This window comes from Crocodylus porosus, unplaced genomic scaffold (assembly GCF_001723895.1).
Source record: "Crocodylus porosus isolate Cpor-Errol unplaced genomic scaffold, CroPor_comp1, whole genome shotgun sequence".
Classification (NCBI taxonomy): Eukaryota; Metazoa; Chordata; order Crocodylia; family Crocodylidae; genus Crocodylus; species Crocodylus porosus.
The window spans coordinates 16,658,154-16,678,904 of NW_017728916.1; the positions used below are offsets into that span (position 1 = coordinate 16,658,154).

Sequence of the window (20,751 nt, forward strand, 5' to 3'; positions counted from 1 at the left end):
GGTCAGGGCGGCTAGGATCTGGAACCAACTTCCAAGAGAAGTGGTTAGATGAACAGCTTGCTGGGGTCATTTGACCCCAGTACTCTTTCCTGCCATGGCAGGGGGTCGGACTAGATGATCTACTCGGGTCCCTTCCGACCCTAGAAACTAAACTATGAAACTACTGAGTACCCTCACTTGGCACCAACTTTAACAAGGGAAAAAGCACATAAGACAACATTGGAATGATCTGCATAATACAGAATCCTGTTCATAAGAGGCACTGTTAGTCAAGATCAAGCAGAGGTGGTTTTGCAAAGCCTTTTCAGTCAAATTTTAGCATTTAGATCTAGGTTGTATGTAATCTGAGCATCCATTTTCAGAGAGGACAAAATGGTGGAATAAAAGATGAGTTCTGGACCTTCTTTCTGGAACACCTAGTAGAGACCTTTCACAACATATAGACTGATATCACAGGGAAAATTCCAGGAGAATTTCCAAGAGTAAATCATCCTTGAATATCTTTGTAATCATATATAGTTTTATAATAATTGCAGTAATTAAATAACAACAAAATAACCCTTTGATCTCTTATAGTGTGGATATCAGCAAACTGCCAACACATTTTTTTTCCCCAGGATTCTCATAAGAAGTACCAAACTGAGTCTAACCCAATATTCTGTCTCTGACAGTGGTAGAAGTGGATGCGATAGAAGGAGAGCATAGAGATGGGGTGTCTCAGTACTCTCCCTGGCATCCACTACTTATTGGGTTAGAGATGCCATAGAAAACACAATACTTCAACCGTTCTGTTCAATAGCCATTAATAGATCTCTCATCCATTAATTTATCCAGTCCCCTTTTGAAACTGGCAATGCCATCTTCCTCCACCACCTCCTGTGGCAACAAATACCACAAGTTAAGTGTGTGTGGGGTGGAGTGGAGGAGAGCTGCTGCTGTGGGCTGGGGCTCTGTACCCCACTGTCATTGTCCCAGGTGCCACACAACACCATGCGTCTCCTGCTGCTGGGCCAAGCAGGGGACGTGGTACAGCTAGCATGTGGCTCCCAGGGCAATGGCAGCAGGACGCAGAGCCCCAGCTCACAACGGCAGCCCTCCTCTGCTCCACCCCACACACAAATCTGGAGGGGGGCATGTGACCCCCATGCCTCCCCCAGAGTGTGTGCAGCAGCAAGAGCCCCTCCCTACCCAGGGATGAGCCACCCAGGGCCCCAACCATCTCATGACCCACCCTGGGACCCCATTTAACCCAGCCCCTGACCCTACATTTGTGGGGGCTAAGCCCCATTAGCCCCAGCCTTCCACCACCTATGCCTCAGCCTTCTCTTTTCCAAACTGAAGGCTCCTAACATTTTTAGGCCCTCCTGGTATGGCAACCACTCCAGGTCTCTGATCATTTTGGTTGCCCTCCTCTGTACCTTTTCTAGTTCTACTACATCCATTTTGAGATGCAGGGATCAGAATTGCACACAGTATCCAAGATATGAGTACACTAGGGTTTTGTATAATGGCATGATGATGTTCTCTGTTCTGTTTTCAGTTCCGTTTTTAATGATCCCCTAACTACAGTGACTCCAAGAACTTTTTCTCCAAGTCCTAACAGCTCATTCAGAACCCAGCATATAGCTGAGGTTATTTATCCCACATGTATTACTTTGCACTTGTTGAATCCTTTTTGAAAATCAAAGAACTCTAGAGGTCGGTGAGGTAGGATTTCCCTTTACAAAAAACACATTGACTCTTCCCCAGCAGATCATATTTGTCTTCATGACTGCTAATTTTATTCTTCATCATAGTACTTTATTATAGTTCTCCCAGAGCTGGAGTTTCTATCTCAACAGAAGGCCATTATGGAGGACTAGTGTGACAGGCTTGTTGCCATCAGGGTGACCATGATGCCCCCTAGTGGTCCTGCTTCTCCTGCCTGGCTCAGTCTCTAATGCCACTCTCCCTACATTACTCTCCTTCCGTGCCTTGTTCTTACATATTAGAGGATGATTCAGGGAAGATACCAACAGACCTTAGAGTGAGCCCTAATCCTGGTAAGTTTCCTCTGGGTGTCCCTTGATACCCCACTGACCTTGACTAGAGCCCTGTAGGACACCAAGGCCCTTAAGAGCAGATTGTACGGCTTCTTCACCTCCCTTATACCATGCCCTAAGCCTCATGCCTGTTCTCTTTGATCTTTCCTCTTTATATACTTGGTCCATTTTGCACTCTCGGACTCCCTTGTCCCTTACTCAGTCTCCCTCAACATTGTCAGACTCTTGGCCCTGCATCCAGCCCCTCCGCCGGGCTCCCAGGCTGTTTAGTCTGGCTTGGTCCTCTATGTACTCATGTACCCTCTGATTCAGTTCCACCTTCCCTGAGCTCTTGGACCTTTGAGTTTGGGTCCCAGCCTTTTTCTAGGCTCCTGGGACCAAGCCTCAGTCTGAGGCTGCTGGTTTACTGGTCCTCCAAAGAGGCCTTGAGCCTGCCCCAGCAGAGCTCAAGGCTACACAACCAGACTAACTCAAATAAACAAGAAGTATCACTATCCTCTGGTAGATGTCTCTCCCCTCTTGGGGTTTAACATAAACCAAAAGGCTACTTGCCTGTAAGCCCAGTCTTTCTTAGCCATGGGGACTTGCCTCAGTTCTCAGACCTACATGGTTGTCCAGCAATATCCAGTCCCTTCAGGAGCCCTACAGCCAGAAACTCCTCACTTCTTGCTGGCTGGGGAGAGACTACCTGACCCATGCAGGCTCTGGACTTTTATAGATCCATCCTGAGACTCTTCTTGTTAGCTGAGTCCCTCATTAGCTACCCTCTGCCTCCTGCAAGCAGTCTCTCAGGCTGCTTGCTCTTGTAAAGGAGAAGGCACATCCCAGTTCCCTGCTACAATTAGGAAGACAGATTTAGATACAGGTCATTGTTGTGCCTGCTTCTAAATTGAAATCTTTCCATGATGAGAAGATTTTTTTCTAACCAATGTATCAAACTGTACTTCCTGAATAGTTGTGGAAAGGGAGAAAATGATGTTAAAAGCTGGATAAAGTCCAAATTTAATATCATCAGTAAATCATTATAAGCAATTCTAAGATGATGACAAACTTTAAAAAGTCAGCCATATGGAGAAAGAGGTGAACATATCTACCTTCTCAAGTTCTACTCACTAGGGTAACATAGTACTAATAACTTATCAACAGTGATCCTGTTTGTCTCTGTTTAAAAATCTTAAATCTTAAAATCTGTTTAAAAATCAGAGCTCTCCCTGCCCCCTTCACTCACCAGGATGTGGGTCCAGCTGTGGCTGTCTCCCTTCCTCCCCACTCTCGTAGCTTGTAGTGCTGAGCAGCCCTGATATGCCAGTTACCAGCCTCTGCCTATGCTGTTGCCCCTCACTCCCAACCCCCAGCCCCCCCAACTCTGTTGGTGCACCTCACTCCCAACCCACTTTCTTCCTACACCCAGGCCCAGGTGTGTGAGGAAAGGAAAAAACTAAGGGAAAAAATCTTTAATGGAGAAAATCCATGTTTTTCCAGGGCAAATGAAAAATGGGATCCTTGCTTATAAACAGTTATTTTAAAACTAAACAGTTATTTTAAAACGGTATTAATGTATAATCTTTGTCCAAGAACCCTAGTTCAGACATAGCATGCGTTTCCAATTACGGTAGTTTGTTTGTTTAAACACTAGTTTTTTTAATAAGATTGATTATAACTCACTGATCCATCTACACAAGACATGTACTGAATTATAGACTCATTAGCTGCTAGTAAACATCTCACCATCTACATGTGAGTCCCTATTAGGCTGGAGTAATTTAATTTACTCAACAGATAATACTTATAAATACTGTTTCTGCAACAGCGCATGTGTAGATGCTGCCCCAGCTGGCTGGGGCAGAAGAGTGCCTCAGTGTGGGGATGCCTGCCAGCTAGCCTCACATTGGAGCTCCCTTATGCCCTAGGCAAACCCCTCCATGGCACACTGAGCCACAGGGAGCAGCCCTGGGCTTGCAGGCTGGTGCTGGGCCCTCTGTCAGCTGGAATTATGCAGCTGTCCATGAATAAATTCTGGATCTTATTGCTCCGGAGTTAATTTTTCCTGGGTGCACATTCAAATGGTACATTAATAGCACATGTAGAAATGCCCTCCGAGATCAAAGTGAGTTGATTAAGTGTTCATACAATTTTTTTTTATAGGTAGCTTTAAAATGTAGGCTGGAACTGCAATATGACTGAAACTGTTGTCCAGTTTTTCTGTCTTATTCTTCCTCCAACAAACTGGGGAGAAAACCCTAAATATCATTAGAAGAATGAATGTCTGATATAGTGTATATATTTGGCATAAAATTTACCCTGCCATTATCTTGTCACAATTGCTCAAGTTACCTATTAGTCATACAGCTAGTGAAAGTCCAAAGCAGGTGGTGTGGCTGAACACATCCCATAATAAGCATGATGTCTGGTACTCACCAATGCTCCAATTCTGCCAGCTGTTGGATTATAGGGTTCTGCATGTAATGCAGAACTGACACATGGCTCACCATGGCATGGATCTTGAAAGGAAAGATTATCTTTTTTGTAATTTAATTCCTCTACTAAAGTAGGAAATGTTGCAAATAAATTGCAATATAGTGTTGCATTACCACTTTCAGTGATCATGATGTCTTGCTGTGGATAAAGAAATCCAGTGAGCAGCAGTAGTTGTGAAATGCAGTGTCAGATGTACAGCTACAACCCTCTACTTTTCTTGAATAGTTAAGTGGATTTGTAAGTTTAGTACATTTTAGGTGCTTTCAGGCTGGAACTATTGTCTGGGAGGGATACTGGACCACAGCTAACTGTATTTAATAACTTCCAGAATTTTCCACTACGGAAAATGGAAGGTGTTATAAAGTAATCATTTGGTTAGGTTTTTTCTAGAAATGGAACTAACTTGAAATTAGATCTGACATGGCAACTAAGGCTGTGAAAAATGGCAGTTTCATTTTGGTTTTGGATTTGGCCATTTCGGAGGACAGTGATTCATTTTTGTGTTTCAGATCACTGTTTCGTTTCAAATTGGCTGAATCTGTTTTCGAGTTTCAATGCTGTTTCAGTGATTCGGCCATAGGCTATAATGGGGAATCACTAAAATGCCTATAACTTTGTCATTTCTTGCCTGATTCAGATGAACATTGCAGAGATGGTAGCCCCTTCTGAGGGAATGATGTCTGCCAGGCTTTGAGGGGATAGGTTTAGGGGTTTCTGTGTAACTGCACCTCAAACTGTTCAAAGCAAAATTCATATCACTTGCTGGCAGCTGCAGCATGCTGTCATCCTGCACACAGATCTGGGGATCCGTGCCCCCCAGGAGGGCAGTGGGGCTGTGCCAGACTCCTCATGGGGGGCACAGGCCCCCAGATCTGTGCATGGGAAGACAACAGGCTTCTGTCCCTCCCCCAGAGTACTGGGATTGGAAGGGACCTTAGGGACAGATTGCAGACACTGGCCAGCTACAGATGTCAATATCAGAGCTGTCATTCCCTCCTTTCTTTCCCTTCCCTCTTCTGAGTTTGTGTCCCTGCATGCCTGCCTCCAAAACTTTCCAAAACATCTGAAACATCTGAAATGTTTCATATGGCTTTGTTTCCTTTTGGAGATGTTTCAGAGCCTTCCGCTTCATTTTGGATTTCGTGTTTCAGGTGCCAAAATGGGCCAAAACACCTCTGAAATGAAATGGCTGCTGAAATTTCATGTAGCCCTAATGGTAAAATTTTCTTTCCAGAACTTACTAAAGGTTTTAACCACTGCTGTATAGAATATCTTGAAAAAAATTACAGTATCATTGTTCCATATATGTGAATGTTTCATATATAAGCATGTTAATTAAGAATTACAAATGCTTAAAAAATATTTTTTATTTAAATATGGAAAATGTGTACCAATGTAGTTATAGCTCCCCAACACAAAACTGAATGAATTTCTTCATTACAAATAGAAGTTACCAGTCATTATCATTAAGAAAGATAGTATGTATGTGCTTACTTGCAAGAACATTTATCACTGTTATTCCCTCTCAATGTATTACTACCTTACATATCATAGAGGTCAGATTCCCTGATACTCCCTTCTCTTTCTGGCCAGAGGAGAGGAGGAAAAAGAAAAGGAGAGCTTTGAATAACATTTGCCTCTTGGAAATTTAGGACAGCACCTTTAAGAAGTCTACAGCACCTACTGCATGGTCAGAGAATATTTAAACAGAGGTGAGATGGTAGGCAAAGAAGCAATATGCCTACAAGAGTACAACCACTAACAGAGAAGATTTTCTGCTTGCTAATCTCATAAGAACTTTCATGTGCTAGCTACTGACACATAAAATCTTTAATGTTATTGGATAAAAGCTAACAGAAAAATGTCTCTTTGGAAAGAAAAAACTTTATCCTGTGCTATGGGCATAATTTTATTCAGCAAAGATTTTATCCACAGGCCACTGCTGAGTTCAGCTATGATGAATAACAATTAAAAATTACCTGAAATCCATTTTTAAATTAAAGGTAAACCTTTATGTAGTATCAGATCTACTCAGTACAGAGATATCTTCCAAATTTGTGCACAAAGATTGTTTATTAATTTATCAGTCAACAATAATATTGCCAAGGAAAAAAGAAACCGTAGTATAATTTTCAGAGACTTCCTATTAAATTGTGAAAATAAAACCAAAAAAGTAGAGCTTTTAAATCTGACCCATACCACACCATAGGTCACCTGCTTTAAACATATGCCACACTGAAGCCCATTTTTAACAACCCAACTGTGGTGTTGCTAACATCTGCCTCCATGGCATTTATAGAAACCTCTCTCATGTTAAAAAAGATGTCCAAGATAACATCACTTACAACAGGCATGTGAAAGTTAAATTGGAATATACTCATGTTTAATAGTGTATGTATATTAATATTATATAGCAGAATGCAAGAATCCCAGATATAATTACAACTTTTCTACCTTCTCTTTCTTTCCTCATGCCATATGTCATGCCTAAGATTACAGAGTCAAGGCTGTAAGTATGGATAGGCTTTCAGTATTACTCCTAGATATCTGCCCTGAATGATTGCTGAAGATATCCATAAATATGCTATTTAATAAATATGCTACAGTTAATATAGAGAGTTATGATTTGTATTACCACAACATCAAGGAGTTCTAGACCTGGACTAGGACCATATTTTGCTGGATGTTACGTAACATAGAACAAAAAGATAGTCCATACCCCAAACTACTTATAATCTGAATGCCTTTATTTCAATTTATGATAATTATAAATGCAAATGAAGGGATTTGAACTAATTTTCATGGGAGTTATACAATAAGTTGAGTGTGGTTATAAGATATTTGTGTCATGTACTCTTTATTTCCCCATTTTTCCACCTCCATCCTCCGTAAAGAAATCAAGATTTAAAACATGTTTTTCTTTTCAGCTTTCTGTAAATTATAAAGTATTAATAACTATTATAAAGCATGTATATTAACCTGTAGGGCATAATACAAAATACATCAATTTACTCATGCTTTTCCCTGAGTTATAGCTTGCCTTAACTACCCCATGAAATCTGCACTATTTATATATGCTTTTGCCCAGAAATAAGTGGAAGTCAAATGAGAATAACTAATTCCTCTTCCATTCTGGAATGACCTACCCTGCATTGGTTTTCATTTACACCACAGTAATTAATAGTCATGACGCCAGACAGCAGCTGATACAAGGTAAATTCCTGACTCTCTCTTACTCTGTAGTAAATTGTTAGTAAGCTTACACCCTTTCATCATTGAGAAATTCATTCACACTATTAAATGGATCAGTTCTCCATGTTATATGAGAATGCTCAACTATGAGGTTGAACAGGACTTACAGTTTTCATCTAGGCTTAAGTTGGGACACCTGAACTGAGAGCAAGCGGCCTGTCTTGCTGTGCTCCCAGAGCTGTGCTTTGCAGTACTCAATGTGGAAGAAGAATTTTGCCTGATTAAAAGAGAGTATGAGTAAGAGCTGAGCCTGTGAATATGAGGTAGGGAGATACACTGGAATAAATAGCCAGTAGGGTTGGGGAGGTAGGACCAGGATGCCAGAATTACAGTTACTACCTTAATTTGGTCCTCTTTGCCTGCTTGCATTAAAACACAGCCTCTAATGTTATAAATACTGCTACAGTACTTCCAGGCCACCCTTCATCAATGCTTCTATGAAGCATGTTCTGCCCATTTGCTCTGGTTCAGTGTGCACCAAAGATGGAAAATAAGGGCACTGTAGTCACTTTATAGCATTTACCCAGAACTACTCTTAGGCTCTCTATTTCAGCCATGTTTATTGGCATGCACCTAGGACTTTACTATAGGAGTCGTTACACATTACATGCCTAGGTTCCATACCTGTTTGTGGGGAGGAAAGGGGTACTGGGAGAGGGCTGCACTGCAGAAAGTCCCCAAGTCCAAGCCAGCCAGCTGGCTCCATGCCAGATGGTTCCACCAAACACAGCTGACAGTAGCACCCCCCACCTTCATGGCAGGGATCAGGTACCCAGCCTTTCCCACAGAGAGTGGTTCCTTGCAGTTAGCTGAAATTTTCCCAAACCACTTGGCCACATTTGCCTTGAGGTCCACCAGTTTCCCCATGGCCAAGTGGCTTGATGGAGTCTGTAGCTTCCCTCCATATCTCCCTATGTTCCCATCTAGGGATAGGAATGGGGCGCAGAGGTTGGGAAAGGTCTCTGTTGTGGAGAGGCTGCGGCTCAACACTTATAGAGAAAGCCAGAGCATGAACCACCAGGAGATATGTTGGGGTGGTGGGAGCATGAAGCTTGCTTTTCCCCCTCTAGGTGGCTCCATGCTCTGGCTTCCCTGATGAGTGTGGAGCTGTAGCTACTAGGAGGGGGCACAGTGGCAGCATGCTCTATGTTCCAATTGTGCTAAACCCTTCCCTGGATGCTGCAGCTCCATGCTTATAGGGGAAGTCGGATTATGGAAAGTCTGGGAAGGTTTTAAGGGAAATGGGAGCATGAAGCTATCCCACCATCTTCCTACTGGACTTGGGGCTGCTGAAACCTGCACTAGCAGTCTCAGCACTGTCAGGACCCTGTCTGCCCCTAGGCAGTACCACTCCCAGGGCAGCAAAGCTGAGGAGGGTGGGCAGAGTCCACAGAGTGGGAATTGGGAGGTAGCCTGGGAGTGAAGTTTCCTAAAATGTTGGAACACCCAAATTGCTCATTTTATCTGTGAGAGCTGAATGACAAAACCACAACACAAGCTGGGTACTGGGACCTAAAAACACTCCTCACCTGAACTGGGATATTTCTGAGACAGTCACAGCAAGTTTTACCTCCTTAAATCTCTGACACTCACATTTTAGGCACCTTAAGTACAGCCTACAGGGAATGTATAAGGGCCTTTAAGGTGATTACATTGCCATGGGATCTACCCCATGCCATGGGGCAGCAAGTGGGAAGGGGAGGCGTCAGAGCACAGCTTCAAAACACAGCACAATAACAATGTAGACAAGCCCATAATGACCATGTTTTCTGCTGGAGCCACACATAAGAACAATTTGTCTATCTAGACCAGTTTCCTATTTCTGACAGTGGATGCTATACGCTAGGAACAGACACTACACACAAACTGGTTTAAATGATCAGAAAGTGGTTTAAACCCGTAACAGAAAAGACATTCAGTGCACATAAACCAGTTTGAAAATGGCTGAAACTAGTTTGAGATAAACCTGGTTGAATGTAGTATGAGACTTAACTGATTTGGCTCAAACCAGTTTATGCAATGTCTATCTTAGACCACAGAGGGCATTGGATCAGATATCTCTAGAGTGATCTATTTTTTATTCAGTACTCTCACTAGCATCCACCATTTATTGTGTTAGATACATCAGAGAAAGCAACTCCAACCATTTTGTTCAATAGCCATCCATGAATTTATTCAGTCCTTTTTCAAACCTGGGTATGGCATCTGACTCCACCATCTTCTGTGGCAATGAATTCCACAAGTTAACAACACATTGTGTAAAAAGTACTTTTTTTTGTTCGTTTTAAACATGACACCTACTAATTTCAGTGGTTGCTCCCTAGTTCTAGTATATCTTATTCAATGTATCAGATGCTCCTGCTATGAAGATAAAACAGACTTGTTTAATGAAGGAGACTGTTGCCCATAGGGTTTCTACTCCATTTGATGTAAAAGCTAGAAGAGGTGTGTAGACTGCAGGAAGAAAATAAATAATTTCATGCTTAAAGCAACTGAATACTACTCTGGAGAATTCTATCCCTGCCTGTGAAACAGAGTTTCTAAAGGATTCTAGTCAAATTCACAAATTGTGAAGCAGTCAAATACTATAGTGATAAGTGCTATAGAAAAGACCATGACAACATTGTTAATTCATTCTTCTCAGCAGAGTTTGAATAATGTGTAGTAAATAGAGCACAGGTCCAAGTCTGGAACAGAAAAAATAAAATATTGATTGGGTATTTATTAAATGGCTATCATTCATTTTGTGCCTTAAAAGAGGTGGGGCTTCTACACACAAAATAAAAAATTGTATTATTAACGACTATTAAAATGCACATACAAAAGGGAACCAAAAGAAGACTTATCTGGCAAATACTTAAGTTCATAACTTTAATAATGCTCTTTAATAGATTTTTGATTTCCTATACATTCTGTGTACGTGTGTGCGTGTGTATGTATGTATAGATGTACACACATTAGTATTTGTATGTGTGTGACAGTGAAGTGCCCCAGAGACAGCAACCCCATCACAGGAGGATATCCCAGGAGGGACAGTGAGTTGTGGGCAGAGGACGACAGAGGGTAAAGGCAAAACGCAACTTTCACTTAGCTGGTGTGGACATGCTAGCAATGGAGCGGCATGAGCAGCCATGGCCTTGTTTTAGGAGCATGTGTTCTTCCTTGTGCACCTGTGTGCATGCAGGGACTGATGTCATAAACACCTGCCCAGAGCTGACAAGCAGAGGAGAAGCAAGGCAGTGCAGAGGCAGCTTAAGGAGCTCCACAGCACCCAGGACCCTGCAGCTCTGAGGCAGGCAGGAGATGCAGCCAAATCCACAGACTGAGAACCTGGAGAGGTTTCCAGAGACCCCAGATATGGAGGAGTGAGGCTATACATAGATGCCAGCACAGTGACCCAGAGGAAAAAGGGGGAATGTGAGTTGGACAGTCTTGGCAACCTGGAGACCTGGGCACTGTGAAGGTGTTATTTGCTTCTTTTTAAAATTTGATTACATGAAGTAGCTGATATTAATATTGAGTATATGAAGTTGTTAAGGACTGTGTTGATTTGCAGTCTGAGAATTGATTAGCACTGCTGACTTGATTTGTCCACGTATGGAAGGGGTGAAGGGAAGGAGGAGCCCTGAGAACATCCCAGATGTGAGCATGCTCACGACGGTGGTCATTAATACACTAGGATCCTCTCTATTACTAGAAAAGATCAAGGCATGGTGGGTGAGTTGAGGGCAGGCAGTTTACAGGCCAGATCATGGGTAGGAGTACACACCATGTAGGAGTACACAGGACCTTCTGGCAGAGATTTTAGGTAAGTGAATGAGGAGGGGAGCTACTATGGGAGTGGTGACATGGAGCACAGCCAGGGCCCTTGCCCTGCTGCTGCCTCTGGCCAAGAGTTCCTGTAAGCCCTCCACCCAGACCGGCCCCTTGGATGGGTTGGCAGTGCCCTTGCCCCATCTGCAGGGGTTGCCTGGTGGGACCTCTGAGGCCTGGAAGTAGTGTGGGGGCTGGGGGTTCCCTTGCTTGTCCCATATGTGCCCAGATTGTGGCCCTGGAGGGGCAGATGAGGGAATTCTAGGAAGAGGTGAACAGGCTGTGGGGGATCAGGGCTGGAGAGGCTGAGATTGATGGATACTTTCATTCTCTGCAGGACCAGACACCTAGCACAGAGACATTACAGGAGAGTCCCAGAACAGCTGAATGGAGGGTGATCACCTCCACAACTAGACAGCATGTGGCTGAACACAACTGGGAAACAGATATAAAGCCCTGGCAGCACTGGAGGATGACACAGCAGAGGAAACCTCAGGGGAAGACACATCTGCAACAAAAACCAGGCAGACTGAGCAACAACCAAGCAGCCAGAGGAAGAGATGCTGGATCATCATGGTGAGCAACTCCCTCTTGAGAAGCATGGAGGGGCCTATCTGTCGACCGGACACCACAGCATGGGAGGTTTGCTGCCTACCTGGAGCCAGGATCTGGGACATCACTGAGAGGATTTCCAACCTCATCCAGCCCTCTGACTAGTATCTCATGGTCCTTGTCCATATGGGCATGAATAATGTGGCCAGAAGTAATCTGGACTGCGTCATGAGTGACTATAGGGCTCTAAGGGCCAGGCTTATGAAGTCAAGGGCACAGGTGGTCTTCTCATCAATCCTTCCAGTCAGCAGTTGCTGTCAGCATCAGAACGCCTGCATCAGAGAAGTCAACCTGTGGCTCTGGAGTTGGTGCCATCATGAGGGTTTTGGCTTCTACAACCACAATCTGCACTTCCAAGAGAGAAGCATCCTGGGACGAGAAGGTCTTCAAGTCTCTTCTAAAGGTAAGAGTCTGTTCTCTTACAGGTTGGCTGATCTCCTCTGAAGGGCTTTAAACTATGTTCATGGGGGGACAAGGAAGCAGAGGATAAGGAGAACCTAGCATCAGCAAACCATAAGCAATGCACTGGATCAGCTCAGGTAGAGAATAAGGAAAGCACTAAGGGGCCTGATAGACATCAGGAGAGGGGAGTACCAACGGCACCCATTGTGGGGCTTAAATGTCTTTACACTAATGCTAGGAGCATGGGGAACCAGCATGGGGAACTCCTGCTTCCAAATAACAACATCGACCTGGTTGATGTAACTTAAACCTGGTGGGACCCTACTCATGATTGGGCAGTAGTTATTGAGGGTTACAGGTTGTACAGATGTGATAGAGTGGGGAAAAAAGTGTGTGTGTGGCGGTGGTTTGGTCTCTATGTTAAGGAACACTATACATCTTCTATAATCAAGATGGGATCAGAGGAGGGCCAAACTGAGGTACTGTGGATCAGGATACAAAGGGGTGGGGAGGAAGGGACCTGGTAGTGGGGGTCTACTATAGAACACCACACCAGGAGGATGAGCTAGACCTGGAATTCTCTAGACAGCTCTCAGAGGCCATACGGTCAAGAGATATGGTTATCGTGGGTGACCTTAACTACCCTGACAACTGCTGGGAGGAGCAATCAGCCAAATCTAACTGCTCATGTAGGTTCTTCACCTGCATAAAAGGCAGAAGGTATATGATCCCACTAGGGGAAACACCTTGCTGGACTTGGTGTTAGCTACAGGGGATGACCTGGTGGGGAATCTGAAGGTACAAAGTAACCTAGGGGATAGTGACCATGTATTGATTGAATTCACTATCTGGTGAAGGGTTGGTAAACTAACCAGCAGGGCTGAAGTGCTAGACTCCAGAAAGACTAACTTCAGAGTGCTTAGATTAGTTAGTGAGGCATTAAAACTCAAGAGCATTAGCAAAACGGGGGTCCAGGAAGGGTGGTCATTCCTCAAAGGAGCGATCCTATGGGAGCAGAAGGAGACAATACCATTGCACATAAAAGCAGGCAAAGGGGCCAAGAAGCCCTCTTGGCTGAACAGGAAAGTCCAGGAAAGCCTAAGGGCAAAGAAAGAGGTAAACAGGCTGTGGAAACAGGGGGTAGCTACCAAGGAGGAGTACACTTCCCCGGTTTGCACTTGCAGGGAATCAGTTAGGAAGGCCAAAGCAGGATTAGAACTTAGGCTGCAGACAAAAATTAAGGACAACAAAAAGTCCTGCTTCAGGTATATAGGGAGCAAAAGGAAGGCACAGGGTAGCATAGGACCCCTACAGGACAAACTAGTTAATTAGTGACAGAGAGGGAGGACAAAGTTGAGCTATTTAATGACTTCTTTGCATCTGTATTCCTAGACGCAGACCAAGCATATATCCCAATTGGATCATAGATAAACACAGGAGGGACACCAGCCCACCAACTGTTAGTACAGATAGTGAAGGGGAACTTGGAGGGGCTGGATGTGTTCAAATTAGTGGGCCCAGTTGAACTTCATCCAAGGGTGCTGAAGGAATTGGCCAGAGTCATAGTAGAGATGCTACCATGGCCACTCAAGCACTCATGGTGCTCCTGTCACATCCCAAAGACCTGGAAAAGGGCCAATGTGGTCCCTATTTTTAAGAAAGGGAGGAGGGAGGAACCGAGAAACTATTCAACAACAAGTGCAAAGTTCTGCACCTGGGCAAAAAGAACCACTAACATACTTACAGGCTGGGGGATAACCTTCTCAGCAGCACAGCAGTAGAAAGGGATCTTGGAGTCATAGTTGACTCTTTGATGAACATAAGTCATCATTGTGGCGAAGTGTTCAACAAGGCTAACCACACTTTATCACGCATTAGCAGCTGCATGACAAACAGGTCCAGGGAGGTGATGCTTCCCCTCTATGTGGCACAAGTCAGGCCACAGTTGCAGTACTGTGTCCAGTTTTGGGTGCCACACTTCAAGAAGGATGTGGAGAATTTTGAGAGGGTTCAGAGGAGGGCCACCTGTATGGTCAGAGGCCTGCAAGCAAGGCCCTACAAGGAGAGACTAAGGGACCTAGATCTCTTCAGCCTTCAGAAGAGAAGGCTGAGAGGTGATCTTGTGGCTGCCTATAAATTCATCAGGGGAGGGCAGCAAGGAATAGGAGATGCTGTATATAGTAGGACACCCTCTGGAGTAATGAGGAACAACGTCCACAAATTGATGGAGAGCAGATTTAGGTTGGACATTAGAAAGAACTTCTTCACAGTAAGGGTTGCAAAAATCTGGAATGGGCCTCCAAGGGAGGTGGTGCTCTCCCCTACCCTGGGGGTCTTCAAGAGGAGACTGGACAAGCACCTAGCTGGGGTTGTCTGGCCCCAGCATTCTTTCCTGCCAAGGGCAGGGGGTTGGACTTGATGACCTACTGAGGTCCCTTTCAACTTGAACATCTATGAATACACCATGTGAGCGGGATGCTTTAAAGGCGACCCAGGGTTGTTTTAAGTGGCATGCAACCAAAGAAAAGTCCTCCGGAGCTGCACGGCACCATCTGTTTTGGCATAACTACTCACAGTATCTATGTTTGTATATGTACATAAATCCATACATAAATACTTACAAATTTTAAAATACTAGAATTGTGGATGAACCTTTATTTGGCCCCCTTTTGCATGAGCTTAATAATAGCTTTAAAATATATTTGAATTATTATAGTTATTATGTAATGATATAATAATATTTTTAGCATATACATACCATCTAAGTTAGTCATAAAGAGCAGTTGGCCCATATAATGGAGAAGCTCATATGTCACTCAAGAGAAAGTTATATAGCTATGACAAAAATGTGATCAGTATGTTTTGAACTCTGCATTTCACTAGTTCTTTATGTCTTTAAAAAACCCTGAACATTTGTTTTACCTTAACTAAACATCTACGTGTATGACAGCCACTTCATTTTAGTTAATAAAGACTTGTGATTAATTTTTAAGCTCTCCATAAATTTGTATATTTTAGCAGTTCTCTAAAAAAAAAAAAAAGATATAAAATCTTTTTTGCTCTCAGAAGCTACACTGAAATCACCTTATAGGCTGCAGTGTAATGACAGAAGCTACTGACTCCAAAACTACACTAAACTGATATGGCATCATTAGTTCATGCTGTTGTAGGTTTCTTTTAAGAAGTGAGGGAAATGTTAGTTTTAACCTTGTAAGTCCTAGGTTATTTTCTCTTTGTCAGTATGTCTTACATTGTGCCATTGTGCCAATTTGTGCTATTTCAGTTACTTTACTTACAGATTTCCTTCCTCCCCCTCCATTCCTCTCTTCCTCTGTACTCTAGGCAGGAAAATTTTAGCTTAAAATAAAAACCTGTTTTAGAGACAATAGAGCAAGTAGGCCCTCTGCTGAGCCAACAAAGCCTAAGATTGTTTAATCAGCACCTTATACAATAAGAATCGGATTTAACTTATTTAATTTTTTTCCACTCATTTTTCAGGAGTTTCTATTACTGGGAATTAAGCAGTTAGACTATCAGGCCTGCCAGGACTACTCTGTACTATAAGATAGGGCCAATGTCTTAATTAAATATATAGAAATATAGATACATTATGTAACTAGTTTCACAATCACATCAATTCAAAATACTTTTAGCATCTCCCTGTTAATTATAATTTGCAATCTCCACAGAAATAAAACCATATATATAGGACACTAAGAAATATCCATCTAGCTGCTTTGAGATACGGAATTTGAGGTAGCATCATGTTACTTAGAGCAATTTAGGTGCCTAAGCCATAAAAAACAATACAAATTAACCCTACTTGGCCACTAGAAAACCACTTAGCCACCTAGATTCATTAGACATATATATTTTGTTCTGAAATTATCCCTAGGCTCCTAGAGTTGGACATACTGAACTTGCTCAAAATTAAAAAAGACCAGCCATTGAGATACTTCACCCTAGTCCAAGCTTAGTCCAAGCTCTGTTGTAACCTAAGACAATGCTGGGAAGCACTCCACATAAATTCCAATTCCTTAGTGGCACTGAGAGTTAAAACCAGAGCCAAAAGAAGACAATCCTCTGCCTTTTTCTCAATGATAAGTGGAAAGAATATTTGCCCAGGCAGTTAGATATGTGGTCCTTAGCTCCTTTGCTACACTTACAGAACTAAAATCCAAATCTTTTACTTACAAGAAAAGTTCTCTGACCACCAAGTTAGGGCCTAAATTGGCCAGTGGCCCAGCCCTACACCTCCTGTTGAATCTAGTCCAATGGTCAGTTAAGACTGGTAAACTAAAAGAATCAGAAGGAAAGCAAGGAAGGAGCCTGACTCTGCATTCTAATAGGTATGAATTCCTGGGAGTCCTGCTACACAAGTTATTTCTGTTTTTATGCAGACTGTTTATTATGGATGGCATATAGCAGAGTCTGGAATCCAGAACTCTCCCCTATGCACGCAATCCTGGGGAACTGGTAGAGCTACCTTTCCTCATGTTTGCTTGCTTTCTGGCCCCATGAATCTAGTACTTTTGGCTGCCCAGTGTGCCAGCTTCATCTGGAGAACTAAAAGGGCCTTCCCCTGACTCAGCCAAGTCTATAACCTGGTGGTTAGGAACCCTTCTGGTAAATGGGAGATATGGTTTTCATAGATTTCATAGACATTAGGGCTGGAAGGGACCTCAGAAGATCATCGAGTCCGGCCCCCTGCCCCAGGGGCAGGAAGTCAGCTAGGGTCAAAGGATCCCAGCAAGATGAACATCCAAATGTCTCTTGAAGGCATTCAAAGCATGTGCTTGAACCACCTCCGGTGGCAGTCTATTCCAAACCTTGGGGCTCGGACAGTAAAGAAGTTCTTCCTTATGTCCAGCCTGAAATGGTCATGAAGGAGTTTGTGACCATTTGACCTTGTCATCCCTTGGGGCACTCTGGTGAACAAATGTTCCCCCAAATCCTGGTGAGCACCCCTGATAAACTTATAGGTGGCCATCAGATCACCCCTGAGCCTGTGCTTTTCCATAGCTCTCAGCCTGTCATCGTAAGGTCTGTTTTCCTGACCTCTGATCATGTGCATGGCTCTCCTCCGGACTCTCTCAAGCTTCTCCACATCCTTTTTGAATTGTGGAGCCCAAAACTGGATGCAGTACTCCAGCTGCAGCCTCACCAAGGCTGAATACAGTGGGAGAATAACATCCTGGGATTTGCTTGAGAAGCATCTATGGATGCAAGCCAGTGTTTTGGTCACTTTACTAGCCGCAGCATCACATTGCAGGCTTGTGTTCATCTTGTGGTCAGTCATGACCCCCCAAGTCCTTTGGGTCTGTAGTGCTGACCAGCATAGCACTGCCAAGCCTATAAGCATGCTGCAGGTTTTTCTTCCCAAGGTGGAGAACCTTGCAGTTTTCCATGTTAAACACGATCAGGTTCTCATCTGTCCCTAAGACAGGGAGGGCCTACAATGCAGGGCCAATTTTGATTTTGTAGGCAAATGCCCTAATCAGTAAGCCAGTGGACATTAGTATCCCCAGCTCCCTGTTCAAGAGCATATGTACTACATTTTATTCTGCTCTCAATTCTGATGTCATATAGGCATTTTTAATCAAGTAGGCATCTCCTTTCTGAGCAGTCTGACATGTCAGAATGCCTCCCTTGCAGTTCTGCAGCAGGAATCCAACCTCTGTGCCTTGCATGTCCTACTGTCTACCTGTAGGCATCTCATTTCTGAGCAACTAGCTGGCATGGATGACCTTTAGACGGTACCTCTAGATCTCCCCATTGATTGAACAAAACGTCTGGGTGCCTATCTTTTTCAATCTGCATCTCTCTCTGGAGACTAGATGCCTAAATCTTATGTGTTGTGACACCTAAGCGCATATGTTGTGGAGACTGATTAGGGTCTACAGCTGGGACAGAGACACACCCACTAACCCCAGGGTGACAAGAGAAGTACTGTAAGACAGTTTACTAGTTCATGAGACTTTGAGATGAAATAACAATCTATAATGTTTCTTATGTATGTTTTGCAAATTTACTTTCCTTGACCTAACAATGCTTACTTCTTATGAGCTGGCCTACTTAAATTTGGCACCAGAGCCACTCTGTTTGTATACCTCAACTCTGTAACATCTAATCATCATGAGAACCCTGTGCTGCAGACAGCTTTGGACCATCTCTCTGTATGGGCTCCTTGTTACTCAGATGCACACTAGAAGATTTCTCAGATTAATACAAGGAAAGAAACTCATAGTCCTGCTTGAAATGAATAAAGTGGCCAGTGAGATCTAATTATAAAGCACTATGTCTGGGGGAAAAAATGTGAGATAATTACTAATGCACCATTTCCATCCTTGAGACTTTCAAGATATCCAGAAACTTGCAGAAAGCACTTGTAGTTATTGCCAGAATGAATGGCTCTGATAAATACATTTTAGAACTTATAAGATAAAGATATGATTTTCATTTTTTGTCATGAAAGCTTTGTTTTAGATCTCCCCCTGCTCCTATAATACAAAGACTTACTCTACTTGAAAGCAAAGAATGGTGGCAGTCACAGGCTTAGCTTTGTTTTGTTGCAGGTCTACTTTTATGTGAAATCTCCTTTTGTAATCTTTGTTTTCTTTTTACACACTTTAGCCACAGTGCTAAGTCTTTGTGGATGAATAATGCATGCATTCCTTTTAAATATCAAATGCTCTGTTGGAAAAAAATGTGAATAGGGACTGTATAAGATCAACATATGTGTGTTTATTATTATTTTAAGTTCACCAGGCTATTAGCTAGGATAGGAGATTTTACTTCTTTTCTCCCAAAAGTTATTAATAAGTTAAAGAATAGTTTAAGCTAGAAAATTAGTATTGCCTGGTCTCCAGGAAATGGTTGTAGGCATCTCTGTTGATGTTCTCACATGCCCCTTATCTGATATGCATGTCTTCTACTACAGTCACTAGTTAGCTTCACAGTACCTGGCCTGTGGAATGCAATCTACCCCTTTAAATAGAGATTCATAATGCCAGTTGTAATTGTTCTCTATCTAAAGAATCTGGAAAATAAAACTGATGAAGTTGGGAGAATAAGCAAATACACAGTAGAATCATTATGTTCCTTCTGTTGTTAACCCAACTCTTATTTATCCTTGCTTACCACTAAATATTAAGCTGGCAATGGTTTAATTACTACCATTGCTCTCTTCCCACTAGGAATGCTAGTTTAAAGGATATTACTGTAATTTTTGTGTACAACACACATTCCCCCCCTCCCCTCCCCAAATCCACCTCCAAAATTGTAGTGTGCATGTATTTGACAGAAAAAGTCTTTTTGTCACTGGAAAAGAAGCATATCTGAGGAGACCGTGCAGGCCATGCAGATCCCAAGATGGCTGTTGCTTGTATGGCTCAGCAAACTGAAGAGGCAGATTGAATACCAACCCCAAGACAGGGACAACAGAATCTCTCTCAGCTTGAACACCTAAGATCATTGCTACACATTACAATGTCCCAGCCTGCAGTTGCAGCCTCCTGTTGTCACACGCACAGATCCAGGGGCACATGCCCCCCACAGGAAGAGCTCAGCACAGCCCCATAGCCCTTTCTAGGGAGCACGGAGCAGCAGGAACCCCACCCCCACACACACACATCTACTGATGGTGCCCTCCACAGCTGGTGCCAGACACTTCTGGGGCTGCTGCAGCAGGGGCTAGGGTGAGTACAGACAAGCTGCACTGCACCACATGCTGCCTGGGGCTCTGCTTCTTCCCACACACCCCAGCTCCTGCTGCAGTGGCCATAGGAGCAGCTGACACCAGCTGCCTGCACAGGGCATAGTGCAGCCCTGGAGCTGGGGTGAGTGGGGACAGGCAGAGCCCTGATGTGGGGGCACAGGCAGAGCACAGTGCAGCTCAGTGGCTGCAGGCCGTTGGTGCCAGCTGCTCACAGGACCACTGCAGCAGGAGCTGTGGTGAGTGCTGCTCTGTTCCCTCTGATTTGCTCCCTTGTGAAACCCTGGGAGCGGCACCCCTCTCCCAGCCCCTTCCCTAGTCCCAGCCTCCCTCCCTCACTGCCATGGGAACCTATCCCTATTTGTTACATTATAAAGTGTGTTCATTTTATGCAAATTCAGTTTATGTGCCATTCTCCAGGAATGCATGTGCCACATG

The 20,751-nt window shown here is 43.6% G+C and overlaps 1 protein-coding gene across 2 annotated transcripts in view; it reads right to left on the reverse strand.

Annotated features, from left to right (window-relative positions):
* The window catches only part of PCDH11X (protocadherin 11 X-linked), a 1,248,873-nt gene that overhangs the window by 717,544 nt on the left and 510,578 nt on the right, over window positions 1-20,751 (reverse strand). The window lies entirely within an intron of this gene.